Below are 14,040 nucleotides of genomic sequence, written 5' to 3'. Positions count from 1 at the left end.
TTAAGGTTTGTGATTGTTTCTAATGTTGTATAAAGCCATAAAGATAAAATTAATTGCAAAATACAAAAGAGAACATTTCTGGATGTTTACTGAAAATTGGAGCCAGATCCAAATAATAACATGGGTGCAGTGAAGATTTTGTTAAAAAGTAACGTTTACGCCATATTGGGTACATATGTACCCAGACCTAGTAATATATTTTGTTTTTTTACATAAAACGTGCAACAGAAATTGTCAAGAAAGTACAATAATGTTATTTTTATAGGTAGACAAGTAAATTGATACTCTTACGTGTTATTTACATGACATAATGAGATCACACAAAGAAATAACATCATTTACAAATAATAAACAAGGAAGTAACATGGCATAACTTGTCACCAGAAGACAATGAATTACACATCATAGTCGGGGCTAATGAAAGGCCCTACATCATCCTTAGTGACTCCTACACACTCTACGTGAATATAAAAGTAACAAATGTCACATTTTCGCATGTTTATCACGATATATTTCCATGTAGAACATATTGAGTCTCCCTTACATAATGTTATTTTTTCCATCGTTATAAACAGGACTTTAGATTAAAGTTCAAACTGAGTACATTGTTGTAAAGTACAAATTATCAGCTATCATAATATGGAGTAGAGATATAAACACCTATCACTTAGAAGATGCAGTAAGTGATAACTTCCATATGCACTATTAAGGGTCCCGGGTTCGAATCCCGGTCGGGCTTGGTTGTTTGTGAATGTCCATTCATCAATTTCATCTTTTCATCACTCATCCCCATCTTCGCAAATTAGCCAAGAGGCACAAAACGCGAAGTAAAATAAACTAAATCAAATCAAATCAAACCATATGCACTATTAGATCACGTAGAACACTATCAGAGGTCCAGCTATTTCGTTTCTTTGTCCTCAAGATACTGCACTACAGGTTCAATCACGTCATTCGGACAGTCTAAATGACATACTAACGTCATCTGTTGAATTAACCTTGTAACTACTTGGAAACAGCAAATGGGACCATATTGGAACTAGGCCATATTGGGTTCAGGTACCTTACAATTATACGTACACTTTCACTTGCACGGAATAAAATTTTGGAGTTTATTGTAATTCAGTCTTACTTTTGCAGTGGTGAAGTTGATGGTTTTGGACACATCGAATGAATGTGGGATGCAGAATCATTGCCCGGCAAATCGTCCATGGCTACTTTCATTAATTTCTCTCTTGCATCCTACGTGTTTTAAGGAATGAATTTTCACGTAATGCAGGTAGATAAGAGAAGTTATCAGCTTGTTTGGCGTTTTGTTTCAATTTTTGAAGCTTTCATTGTGTAAAAGAATGTATGAATGTGGTGACGGATAATTTGCTTAATGATATTAATGCATCCCATTCTACGAACAGAAGGCGTTCGTTCTTTGGCCTCAACCACATCTATCTAACGCCGAGCCAACAGTTGCAAAGAGTAGCCAGGCCCAGTTTTAGCTCCTACCCACGTTTCATCTCTTTGCAGTGGGCGTCCAGTTGCTGTGATAATCCAGGCTGCAGTCCAGAGCAGGGCTGATAAAAAAAAAAAAAAGAACCTGGCCGCAGGGGCAAGGGGAGGACAAACAAGGTTCGATCCGGGCTGTTTAAAGCAAAACCAGGCACGGCCGTTCTGGCGGTAAATGCCAGCCATATATTATGAATGAAGAATCTACATAGGCGAAACACCAAGTACCATGGAGACAGGAGTTAGAGACCACATTTTTTTTTAAAAAAAAAAAAAAAAGCTTGTGCACAATGAAGAAATCAATTGTAGGTGGAATAATATGTACGTTCTCTTCCAGCCTTCATTTTACTACACGATACTTCATCCAAGTATTCATAATAATAAGTATATCGCTTTTTATTTTGTTCAAATTCAAATTTCCTTTATTGAAGGGCGAGGTTCAGCTTGTGTCTGTTCTCCCACCTAACCCAGTTTATATATTTAACTCGTGTACATAAACCAAATGGAGAAAAAAGAAAATTGTTACAAAGAAAAGAACAAAGAAAATTTAAAAAATGAAGGCACACAAAAAGAAAAACACACATTTACACACTCGCATAGACACACACATACGTACTAAACATTTATAAGCAGCAGATTCACGCAAGGATATTGAGATTAGCGTACATAATTATGCTAGTTTTGTAAGTTAATATAGAACAATGCAAAAGTGAATATTACAATATAGTAGTTAAGGACTTGTTAAGAATTGGCGAGCCTCGTATTGTAGGGCTATTCGTGGGAGCTTGAACAGCTAGATTTTTGTTCACAGGCGTTCCTAGCTTCAAATTATTGCGGCGGGGGGACAATCATAGACACAGTTATCTAGGGTTCTACTGGGGGGGGGGGGCGACAAATAAGAAACTAATGTTGTCACAACCCCCTGAAAACCTGTCAAACTCCATGAAGAGGGCCGGATTATAGTGTGGCTGCTTACAGGGTCGTGTGAAAATGCCGCCCCTCCCACATTGTGAACTGTGTGGAGGTGTACTACTGTACTTCACAGTTTCATTGGTTGATTTAATATTTAACGTAGCTAATATATGCACCATTGGTTAACCACGACTGGAAGATGTAACGACTTGTAGAATGGAAGCAAAGGAGTGCAAGGAAGTGTCCTGGTCTTTGCAAAGCTTCCCAGAGTAACAACCACGCGGAGGGATTGTAGAAAAAACACGGAATAGCTTCACTCAGGATAGACTGATAGATTAGTAGAGTCATGTCACCCTATGTTCATTTCATCCAAAAACAGCATTTTATGTGGGTGAAACTAGACTGGGCATTTCTCAGTCGCTGAACCCAGGACCGTGCCCAGGGGAGGGGCCATAGGGGCCATGCTCCCCCCTCGAACTCTGAAACATTTAAATGTTAACTTGTATAAAGCTACAAAATTACATTGACAATTTTCAAATTTGTAAAAATTTCGATTATGTCCTTGCATCAATGAATGTGTGTTCCTTCATCAGTTTCATCATATCATCGCTCATCATAATTGTCGTGATAATACAAATATGGCAGAAAAGCAACACACAATAACCTAATTCAATGAACCTCACAGCATTTTTGTTCTCTTTATTACATATTTTCGGATCTATCTCCCGCCCTCTCCTTTGAAAAATCATGGGTTCGGCTCTTGTAGCAACATATACAAAAACACGAATGAAATACTAATTAATGAGATTAATTAATATAACTCAGTGTGAAATCTTATTGATCATTATTAATAGAAAGCAAGAATTAAATAAAATCTAACACTTAATTAAAACAATTCAACTATAGCCTCTCTCACATAGCCTCATATACAGTGCGTCCATTTCGATCTTCAGCCGAGAGATCGGGAGAAGCGTGGCGGGCGGCTCTGACGGAGATGCCGACATTTGCGGCCTGTAATGCCCGCTTATTTTTATGGACATATGCAGACATTTATATAAATATTGCAAAACGAGCACTAACCTGTGTTATAAGAGTACGGTTTTAATTTTAGTAGCTTAGTGGCTGAATGTGCCGATGATTTTGACACGCCCACCTCTTGTGAAACACGGCGTAGAGGTTTGTTTGGAGAACGTTCTAACGCTGCACCAATATCATCGAGTTTTGCTTCGGTTAGAATCCGTCGTTTTTGCTTAGGTATTTTAAAATTTAACGATACAGTTTCTCGTAATTTAAGGACAAGATGTCTAACCGTATCTCTGTGTGGAGTTGAAACCCCTGGGAATTTCTGTACAAATTGCCTACACACGTCTCGACACGAGTCTCTTTTCACGTACGTGTCATACATAAAAAAATCTTTGTTCTAACGTGAACCTTGCGGCTGGCATTCCAATCGTCCCACTGACACAACACACATACACACTGCAATAACACAAACAAGTAACGGCAAGTAACAAGGAATAATACTCATGCGCACAGTACGAAATTAACACGCTCTTGGTATACATTGCTCGCCACTATATTCACAACTCTGTCTTCATCTAGTCGCGAAGGAACAAAAAAACTCGAGCTCGGATATTTCGGATTGCAATGAAGCTCACGAAAACCATTCACTTTTAACGGTTTCGTCTGCAGCGTAATCTTGATACAGTGTTGCACATTCGAAACCTACAAACGATCCCCGTCGACACAAAACTCTTTCAAGGATATAAACTTAAGCAGGACGTTACTGGTCAAAACTATGATTAAAATGCTTTATTATCTGTGGCTCTTAACATCGTTTCTATAGCGTATTTATTTGTGTATATAAGAGCAGAACTTGGATGAATTACAGAAGAACTTTTGCGTGTTATAGCACAGGTTAGTGCTCGTTTTGCAATATTTATATAAATGTCTGCATATGTCGATAAAAATAAGCGGGGATTACAGGCCGCAAATGTCGGCATCTCCGTCAGCGCCGCCCGCCACGCTTCTCCCGATCTCTCGGCTGAAGATCGAAATGGACGCACGGTATATAAAGGGTGTTCCATTAAGACGGATCAAAGTTAGCAGTAAATAAAATGGTGTTATTGGTGAAACTTTATTGATTTCAGTTTTGGATCATGTTATTAGAGGCATGGCAATTATGTGTGAAAAACAATATCGGCTAAATGTCCGCCAAGGCTTCGGCGGCACACGTCCACTCGATGGTTAAAATTTTTGATGACGTCTCTGCATAGTTAGTTGCTCCTAGATCTCACCAATATGCCTTATTATCTCATCCTTCAGCTGTTGAATTGTTGTTGGCTTGTTGGCATAGACCTTACTTTTGAGATAACCCCAAAGGAAGAAATGTAATGGGGTCAAGTCGCACGATCGTGGTGGCCAATTGACATCGCTGTTTCGAGAGATGATGAGACCTGGGAACTTCTCATTCAATAAAGTCATTGTTGCATTGGCTGTGTGGCTTGTGGCGCCGTCCTGTTGGAACCACAAATCTTCGACATCCATAGCATTCAATTCAGGCCATAAAAAGTTGGTTATCATGTCACGGTATCGCTCGCCTGTGACCGTTACAGAATTCCCGGCATCATTTTCGAAGAAATACGGGCCAATGATTCCGCTAGCAAAAAAATGCACACCAAACAGTGACCTTTTGTGGATGCAGTGGCTTTTCAACAATGTTCCTTGGATTTTCATCAGCCCAAATGCCAGGGCCGTGCCGTGACCTTTCGTGATTAGCAAGCGATGGGTTAATTTTTCGTTTCGGTTAATTATAACAATTTCAAATATAATATAGGCCTACACACATCCCTACTTACAATAATGTGCATAATGGTGAAGTATCGGGCTTGAGTGTGTGAAGTGCATACATACCGTAAAATCAAAAATCTTCGCTTTACTAGATATTTGAGGGCAACAGTAAATTAAATTTCGTTATTTTTTAACCCTGAAAATAAGAAACATCCTATTAGCATAAAGTTTCGATCTTAAATAATCGGACGAGTTTCGGTTTCTTACTTGGCTATAATTATGAATCATTACTTGTCTTCAGTTGGATGAAAGCGCAGATGTGATTCTGGGAACGTTCATGTCTTTGCACTGCATTATAAAAATTGCTCAAGTCACTGTAGCTTGTATAGTTCCATGTTCCTAAATTTGTATTGAACAAAACACATGGCCAACAAAATAATTTACTAAGATCATTGCTGCCACATAACCACATAATATTGTTGTACCGAAATGTTTTAAACTGCCTAATGAAAACTTCCCCATCTTTCTTAGTTGGTTTGGTTATGCACAGTTCAGAACACGGTCGCTCATGATTCACAATCACAAGCTCCAACTTTACACCACATGTTCTCGAACTGAATGGTTTTGAAAGAAGGTCCCTGTTCAAGGCCTTACCTGCAGCACTGCAAATCGATGACTCTTCTGGTATATCAACCATGGCTGAAATTTTCAATGTAGAATCATACTTTTACACCACGTACAAAAACACGACACGAAGAACAGAAAAAAATAGCACAATATCACAGTAAATAAACAACACACATCCGCAGCACCCACGCTTCTAAATTAACCTTCCTTTTCACCCTACCTGCAGCGTTACATACCCTCCATATTTCCGAGTAACTGACCACAGGACGGATATGTTCAAGTACCGGCTATGATTTCATTTCTTATAAATAGCATACGACTGGTGATCACTGGCTAACTTCATAATGTAATTTGTTGATTACTATAGAGTTTCAAACATGAAAATCGTACCGCATTAGGTGGTTCTACGGATGCACAGAAAATTCTGCAAGTTAGCAACACTTGTGGCCCGTGTGGACGAATTCTTTCCAACACACTTGCCAAAGACAGATGCGGTCTTGGTGTTGCTTGCCCTCGGCCTTTTTTCTTCGTAAACGGGGATGGACAGTGTCCATGCAAGAACTGCATAAGTCACTCGAAAAGCGGGGAGAAAGGCGAGCAGTCCTCTTCTTCTAACGCGGTCAGTCGTGCCGCATCGCCCAGCGTCGTCAAGGGTGCAGCCGGTTTATGTTTGAAGCCAATACAACAGGAAATAGGGGAAATGAAAATTCTGTCATGTAAATATCTTATAGTAAATAAATTCCATTCTAATGTGTATAAAGGCATTGAAAAATACGAACTTAAGATATCAAAAGTGTTTTAAAAAACAACGCAAGCGGCGCTTGCCCCTTCTTCCCTTACCGCACGCTTCTGCCAAATGCGACTATTCTGCTTATTAACGAACCCACCAAGATGAAAATGGGCTTCATCACTAAAGATGATTTTTTGCGAAAAATCATCATCGGTTTGTTTTTACTCGTGCATCCAATTGACGAATGTACGGCGCTTCAAATGGTCAGCAGGCTTCAATTCTTGTGTCAATTGAATTTTGTAAGCGTGTAGGGACAGATCCTTTGTCAAAATTCGATGTAGCGTTGTTGGAGAGAGGTTCAATTCCTGCGAGCGATGACGAATAGAGGTGTCTGGATTATTGGCCACATTCTCGCGCACTGCAGCAATGTTTTCAGCTGAACGGCGTAAACGAGCACGCATTGGCGTTTTCACATCTACCGACGCAGTTTGTTTGAATTTACGAACAATTTTGCCAATTGCACTCTCGGTTGGTCGATTATGTTGACCAAAAACATCGCGAACTGCCCGAAATGCATTTCTGTTTGAACGTCCATTTTCGTAATACGCTTCGATAACTTTAACACGTTGCTCGATTGTTAATCTTTCCATGGTTGCAATTGCCAAAGACTGAAGTTGTTAAATCTAAAAAATAATAATAATAATAAAAAAATAAACACTTAACCTTATTTCACATTTCAAATCGTTCCAAATTAAAGGAACACCCTTTATACATGAGACACATTTTCAGATCTGGCCCCTTGGTAAAATAAATCCTGGGTACGGGCGTGACTGAACCCCTCGTAAAACTCGTCTTTTGCTCTGTCCGAAAGGTCCGAAAGCAGACTTGAAGTATGGTCTTGTCGGAAGTGACGTCACCTAGTACAGTTCGAAAGCGTCAACAGACATATTTCGCATGTTGACTGCCGTAAATACACTCATGTGAATAAGTTAGGGATAATTCGGTTGAAGGTATTTATCAGAGGGAAAATGGAGAACCACACATATATGGATTGCAGGTTGAATTGCAAATGGTATCAGACTGAAAACAGTGTAGGAAAAGATACAGAGTGAGCAACAAGGACAAAAATGCAAAGGGGTGTGAAAATCAGGAAATGTACCCATGTGTTAGTCCAGGAAACAGGGTGCAGCACAGGGACATCAATAGTGTGTGTGATCTCGCATTGCAAGACATGTACCACAACGCGAGTGCATGCTGAGGATGAGGTTATGAAGAAGTGGCTGAGGTATGGCTTGCTGAAAGATCTCTACCAAGATCCGAGGCGGTGCTGTTAGGCGTAAGAAATGATCCTCTTAGACGGTGGTACTCCTTGGATGGCCTCCGCCAAATCTCCCAGTGACGTTTTCACCCTGTTGGAATCGTTGCCAGACCCTTGAGATGACACTCGGGAGGACATCCAGTTCACGCGACACTTCCATCTGTGTCTGACCCCTGTCCAGTAGTCCGACGATTCTTCCACGCATGAAGTCATCCATATGGTGTGTCTCCGCCATTCTCTTATACGTGCACTGACAATCTGGCCAACAACACTGCTGTGTGTACGCTGTCTGCAGGCACGTATCCAGGAATTCCTTTCGGGAGGGGGCTCAACACCATTGTTTTAAGGGGTATAGTAAGAACCTCACAATTGTATGTTTAAGACCAGTGGTGACAATAGGGTTACAAAACAGAGGGGGTGGGGCGGTGCAAGGAAAGTTTACTTTCTCTTGGTAGACAAGGCTTAACATTAAGAGGCCATAATGTTGAGCAACTATCCCTTAAATGGTCGCCACTGTAAGGCTGTCATTTTAATCAGAACGTGAAATCGAAACATTTTTTACCACTCGACTCCTCTGTTTTCATGTGTGCCGGAACCGTCTCAGTATGTGTGTTTGTCTATTTCTTCTCATCAGGCATAAAAAAACATGTATGGTGTTTTTGAGTGTTTTTACGAAGCTGTTACACATGCATGGGATGGACAATCCACTCGACAATGCAAGATTCAAATTGTGGGCTGCACACTGGACGCAGACAGCCCTCGACCCGAACTAGCACTACATTGAGGCCCCGAAAGTTCTACTGTCGTCAATGTCTTCACTTTCGAATCACTATATCTTATAAAACAACCAGAGGATGCTGATTGATCACTGATCGACTGTATGAATTGTCACACTTACCTCTGAAATTTCATTAACCGATTCTTTGTAGAGATGAAAAGAAAAATTGAATCCGCGTATTTATATCTTCATTATATTCTAGAACGTTCCACAGATTCGTTAATATTGTCAGTAGTTGACTCCTTCGCTAATTCAAGAACGTACCCTCTCCCGCCTTCCAGAGATTAGAATTACAACGAATCCCCCTACGTGTGGCGCTACCTTTGTTGTGCAGCTTCCAAATGCTGACAAGTCTCTACATAGTGCTCAAGTGCGCTGTGACAACACCGAAAGCGCAAGAAAAATTAACGTGTAATATTATCAACAACAGGGTTATAGAACATTCTCCGTCTTGCCTCGATAATTGTCACATTATTCAAAAAAGCCAAAAACCTAATTTTATCTAGTGAAAAATAAAAAAAAAATCCTGGTGGGGCCTCGAGCCACCTCAACCCCACCTTGGATACGTTCTATTAACAATAACAGAGTTTATAGAACATTCTCCGTCTTGTCTCGATAATTATTTCTCCCAAATTATCATCACATTATTCAAGATTCCAAAATCCTAATTTTATCTAGTGTAAAGAGAAACATTTCCTGAAGGGTGGCTCGAGCCTTCTGATTCCCACCTTGGATACGTGCTATTGACAATAATAGGGTTATAGAACACTCTCCGTCTTGTCTCGTTAATTATTTCTCTCAGATTTATAAATTTATTATCTGCACATTATTGAAGACGCCAAAAATTTAATTTTATCTAGTGTAAATTGAAAATTTTCCTGGGGGGGGGGGGGGCTCGACCCACCTCATCCCCACCTTGAATACGTGCTATTAACAATAACAGGGGTATAAAACATTCTCAGTCTTGCCTCGATAATTATTTCTCTCCTTAAATTATTGTAACATTATTTTATTTCATACCACAAGATACCAAAAACCTCATTTTATCTAGTGGAAACCTAAAACTTTCGGGGGGGGGGGGCTCGAGCCCCCTAAGCTCCCCCTCTGGATACGTGCCTGGCTGTTTGTGGTGTATCGAACACAACTGCTGGTGTGTTAAAACAGCGCTCGGCACATACCTGACTGCAACTGGTGTATACAGTGCCATCAAGCGGTAACTTCAGGAATCACGTGTGGCACAGAGTCAAGAACTCGTACTAGGAAACACTACATGCATTTACCACTGTTTCTCAACATGTGACTATGTAATTTCACATTATTCTCAAGTTTTGCGCATGAGTGTATATAGGGGTGTGCTGGTCGGAAATGTTTTTTGTCTGAACGGGATTGGGGAGGGAAATTTTAGTCTCGACGTTCTTCACTGAAATGTTTCGCCATCTCCCGACTAGGTTGGGAAATTTTCTAAATTTCCCGACGCGGTGAAAATCTCGAATTCTACACACTATTTCCCCCTCAAGTGATTATTTTTGCAATTCTGGAATAAAAACTGTTAATTTCAATAAATTCCAGACATTTAAAGCGCAAAAAATAATAAGAATTAACCACTTTGTAATACGTTCCTTTGGAATTTCGCAACTCTTCCGGATCCCGAAAAGTCGGGAAACCATTTTCCCGAAATAGGGATCTGACCGTGACAACTCACGTACCCTTCGCTGCGTAAGAACATGGACCAGAGGTATTATGAAGGAGAGCAGATTAAGTGGTCTCTTGATATCTGTGCATCGTGAAGAGTACAAAAATATTCAGATGTTTATGGAAAGGAAGCAAGGTGAACGAATCCAATTTATTGAAATAGTGGATTCAAATTTGAACTAGTCAATAACGCCAAAGTATTTTTAATTCAGTTTCCTGATTGGTATAGTACTACTACGACTAATAATAACTAATAATAATAATAATAATAATAATAATAATAATAATAATAATAGATAAAACATAAGTTTCTATGACTGAAGGTCAAGATGTAAAATCCGGCCGAGAAAAATCTACGGGAGCCTTGCCCAGAATACTGTTTTATGTTAGAAAATTCCATGTATAAGAAGGTTAGAAATACAGATAACCTTGTTTAAGCCAATCATGTAATAAGTAATGATATTTCATTTCATGATTGTACTAAGAAGGAATTGATTTAGTAATGTAATGCAGCGCGGTAGAATGAAAAGAAACAAGACAAATGTTAATATTATTTAAATGCATTCAACAAGTGGACACCTCACGTGACCGTCATGCTGATCCCTCGATGAAAGGCTAATTACCTGTCACTTACGGCAGCCAAATTCCAGACTTGATGAGCTTGAGAGGACAGCTGTCACGCGATGCCATGGAAATTTAAGCCACACATGTCATCTGGTGATCAGACAAATATCCCTACCTGTGAGTAAGGACTCAAAAACTGCCTGACCAACCACACGCTGCTCTTCAAGAGTGTCTGTTAAAGTTAAGTAGTTACCGTAAAATTTACATTCTACCGTTAAAATTTAACAGTCTGTCCGTTAATTTACAATAATTTACAACCGTTTTTATATTTAAATTTGCCTCTTTTATCATGCATGAAGAAAGATAACGATTATAAATTAGTTTCGTGCACCATAATTATACGGAAGCATTTAATTTTTTTGTCAAAATAGATTCGATTTATTTCCTTTTATGTGCGAACCACAGGCTGTACGCACTACACAATTTTGAATTTTTCTACAATATTTGTTACATTTACTTTTTTTTTTGCTGTCTCTTAGTTTGTCCCCTATATACATATTATTCCCCACCCCCCACAGATCATTCACCCCACTCGTTCTTCTTCCAGTCTTTCTTCCTTCTTCCTCGCCTCACTTCTCTTTTCCTTCACTTTCACCAAAAACACACACATTTTCCCCCACACGCGTTCCCGGACATGCAAACAGGTGCTCCGGCCCGTCAATCCCCTCACACATTATACATTCATATGTCCCTCCCTCTCTTTTCACAGCACTGTGTCTTCATCCCCCAATCTCAGCCATACTACTCCCTCTCTTGCTTGCTTGCTTCCTTTCTTCAATTAATTTGCTTGTCCCAATTCCCGGATGTCCCTTGCCTGGAGATCTAGTGATATTTTCATTGCACCTTCCATCATTATTCTTGCCGATCTACCGTGCGTCCATTTCGATCTTCAGCCGAGAGATCGGGAGAAGCGTGGCGGGCGGCGCTGACGGAGATGCCGACATTTGCGGCCTGTAATGCCCGCTTATTTTTATGGACATATGCAGACATTTATATAAATATTGCAAAACGAGCACTAACCTGTGTTATAACACGCAAAAGTTCTTCTGTAATTCATCCACACAAATAAATACGCTATAGAAACGATGTTAAGAGCCAAAGATAATAAAGCATTTTAATCATAGTTTTGACCAGTAACGTCCTGCTTAATTTTATATCCTTGAAAAAGTTTTGTGGCCATGGGAATCGTTTGGAGGTTTCGAATGTGCAACACTATATCAAGATTACGCTGCAGACGAAACCGTTAGAAGTGAATGGTTTTCGTGAGCTTCCTTGCAATCCGAAATATCCGAGCTCGAGTTTTTTTGTTCCTTCGCGACTAGATGAAGACAGAGTTGTGAATATAGTGGCGAGCAATGTAAACCAAGAGCGTGTTAATTTCGTACTGTGCGCAAGAGTGTTATTCTTGGTTACTTGCAGTTACTTGTTTGTGTTATAGCAGTGTGTATGTGTGTTGTCAGTGAGACGATTGGAATGCCAGCCGCAAGGTTCACGTTAGAACATTTTTTTATGTATGACACTTACGTGAAAACAGACTCGTGTCGAGACGTGTGTAGGCAATTTGTACAGAAATTCCCAGGCGTTTCAACTCCACACAGAGATACGGTTAGACATCTTGTCCTTAAATTACGAGAAACTGGATCGTTAAATTTTAAAACACCTAAGCAAAAACGACGTATTCTAACCGAAGCAAAACTCGATGATATTGGTGCATCGTTAGAACGTTCTCCAAACAAACCTCTACGCCGTGTTTCACAAGAGGTGGGCGTGTCAAAATCATCGGCACATACAGCCACTAAGCTATTAAAATTAAAACCATACTCTTATAACACAGGTTAGTGCTCGTTTTGCAATATTTATATAAATGTCTGCATATGTCCATAAAAATAAGCGGGCATTACAGGCCGTAAATGTCGGCATCTCCGTCAGCGCCGCCCGCCACTCTTCTCCCGATCTCTCGGCTGAAGATCGAAATGGACGCACTGTATATCTTCTAGTCGCTGTTTAACGAGTTCAAGTGTGCCTTGGTTTACGTGATCTTCTTCCCTTACCAACCCGATCTCGAAAAAATTACATAAATTAGGTCAACTATACAATGGCCGGTAATACTTTAAGAACGGTAATTTTAATTTTTTTGCGATAGTTAACAGAACGAAAATTGGCGGTCTTAGTCAGCTATTTTTAGTGTCTAAGTTGGTCAATTAAAATGAAAAATAAATTTCACAGTATCAAAGTTTTGTACAGGTTTTGTGCACCCCGTAAAAAAATTGTAACGTCACCATTCAAGAAAAATTCAAAGCTTAAATGTTGCATTCTTAATTTAATGATGCAGTGCAACATGAGGCTGCATCCCAAATAATGGGCTCAAGACCATGGAAAAGTTCGTAACTTTTCGTACAACAGGAAACGTTCTCCCTCAATGAAAAATTACCATGTTTTTCAATAAAATGACTCAAAAAACTTTGAATTTCCCCTGAAACGAGACTTCTTTTTCGAGCTTTACCGAAAAATACAAAACTTTTACAAAACCCATATTGTGAAATTCTCTCCAAGTTTGCAACCGGCTATACTCAGCAATTTATCTCGTAAAGCAGATTCTTGAATTCAACGGGATAGCCAATAGTTTTAGCAATTTATTAAAATGACTTCTAAAGATCTCTAATATTCAGATTTCCAAGAAACAAAACTCTTGATATTACAATAATAAAATAAGAATTTAATGCTCAATATCTGATAAGGAAACATCTAATGTTAAATCAATTCTAAACCACTATCTTTTGTTTTCTTCTTAAATTCCACAAATTAACATTATATGTTTTATACAGTTAGGTTGCTTATATACTTTCTTATAAACATCAATAGTGATAATAAGAAATAAATGTTTTGTACTTTTCTTAACAATAAAGCAGTGTGTGTTTGTATATATAAATAATTTAAAATCAAAGTCTTTTGCGAAAACAAAATATTAAGAATTCAGTTTTTTACGACATAACAAAAAACGATTTCTTTCCTTTTTATACACGCAAGGAATGTTCATATATTAATAAACCAAGTCCACAAAGATTGCAT

This window comes from Lepisma saccharinum, chromosome 10, assembly GCF_977018435.1.
Source record: "Lepisma saccharinum chromosome 10, izLepSacc3.1, whole genome shotgun sequence".
NCBI lineage: Eukaryota > Metazoa > Arthropoda > Insecta > Zygentoma > Lepismatidae > Lepisma > Lepisma saccharinum.
This window is presented reverse-complemented; position numbering follows the sequence as displayed.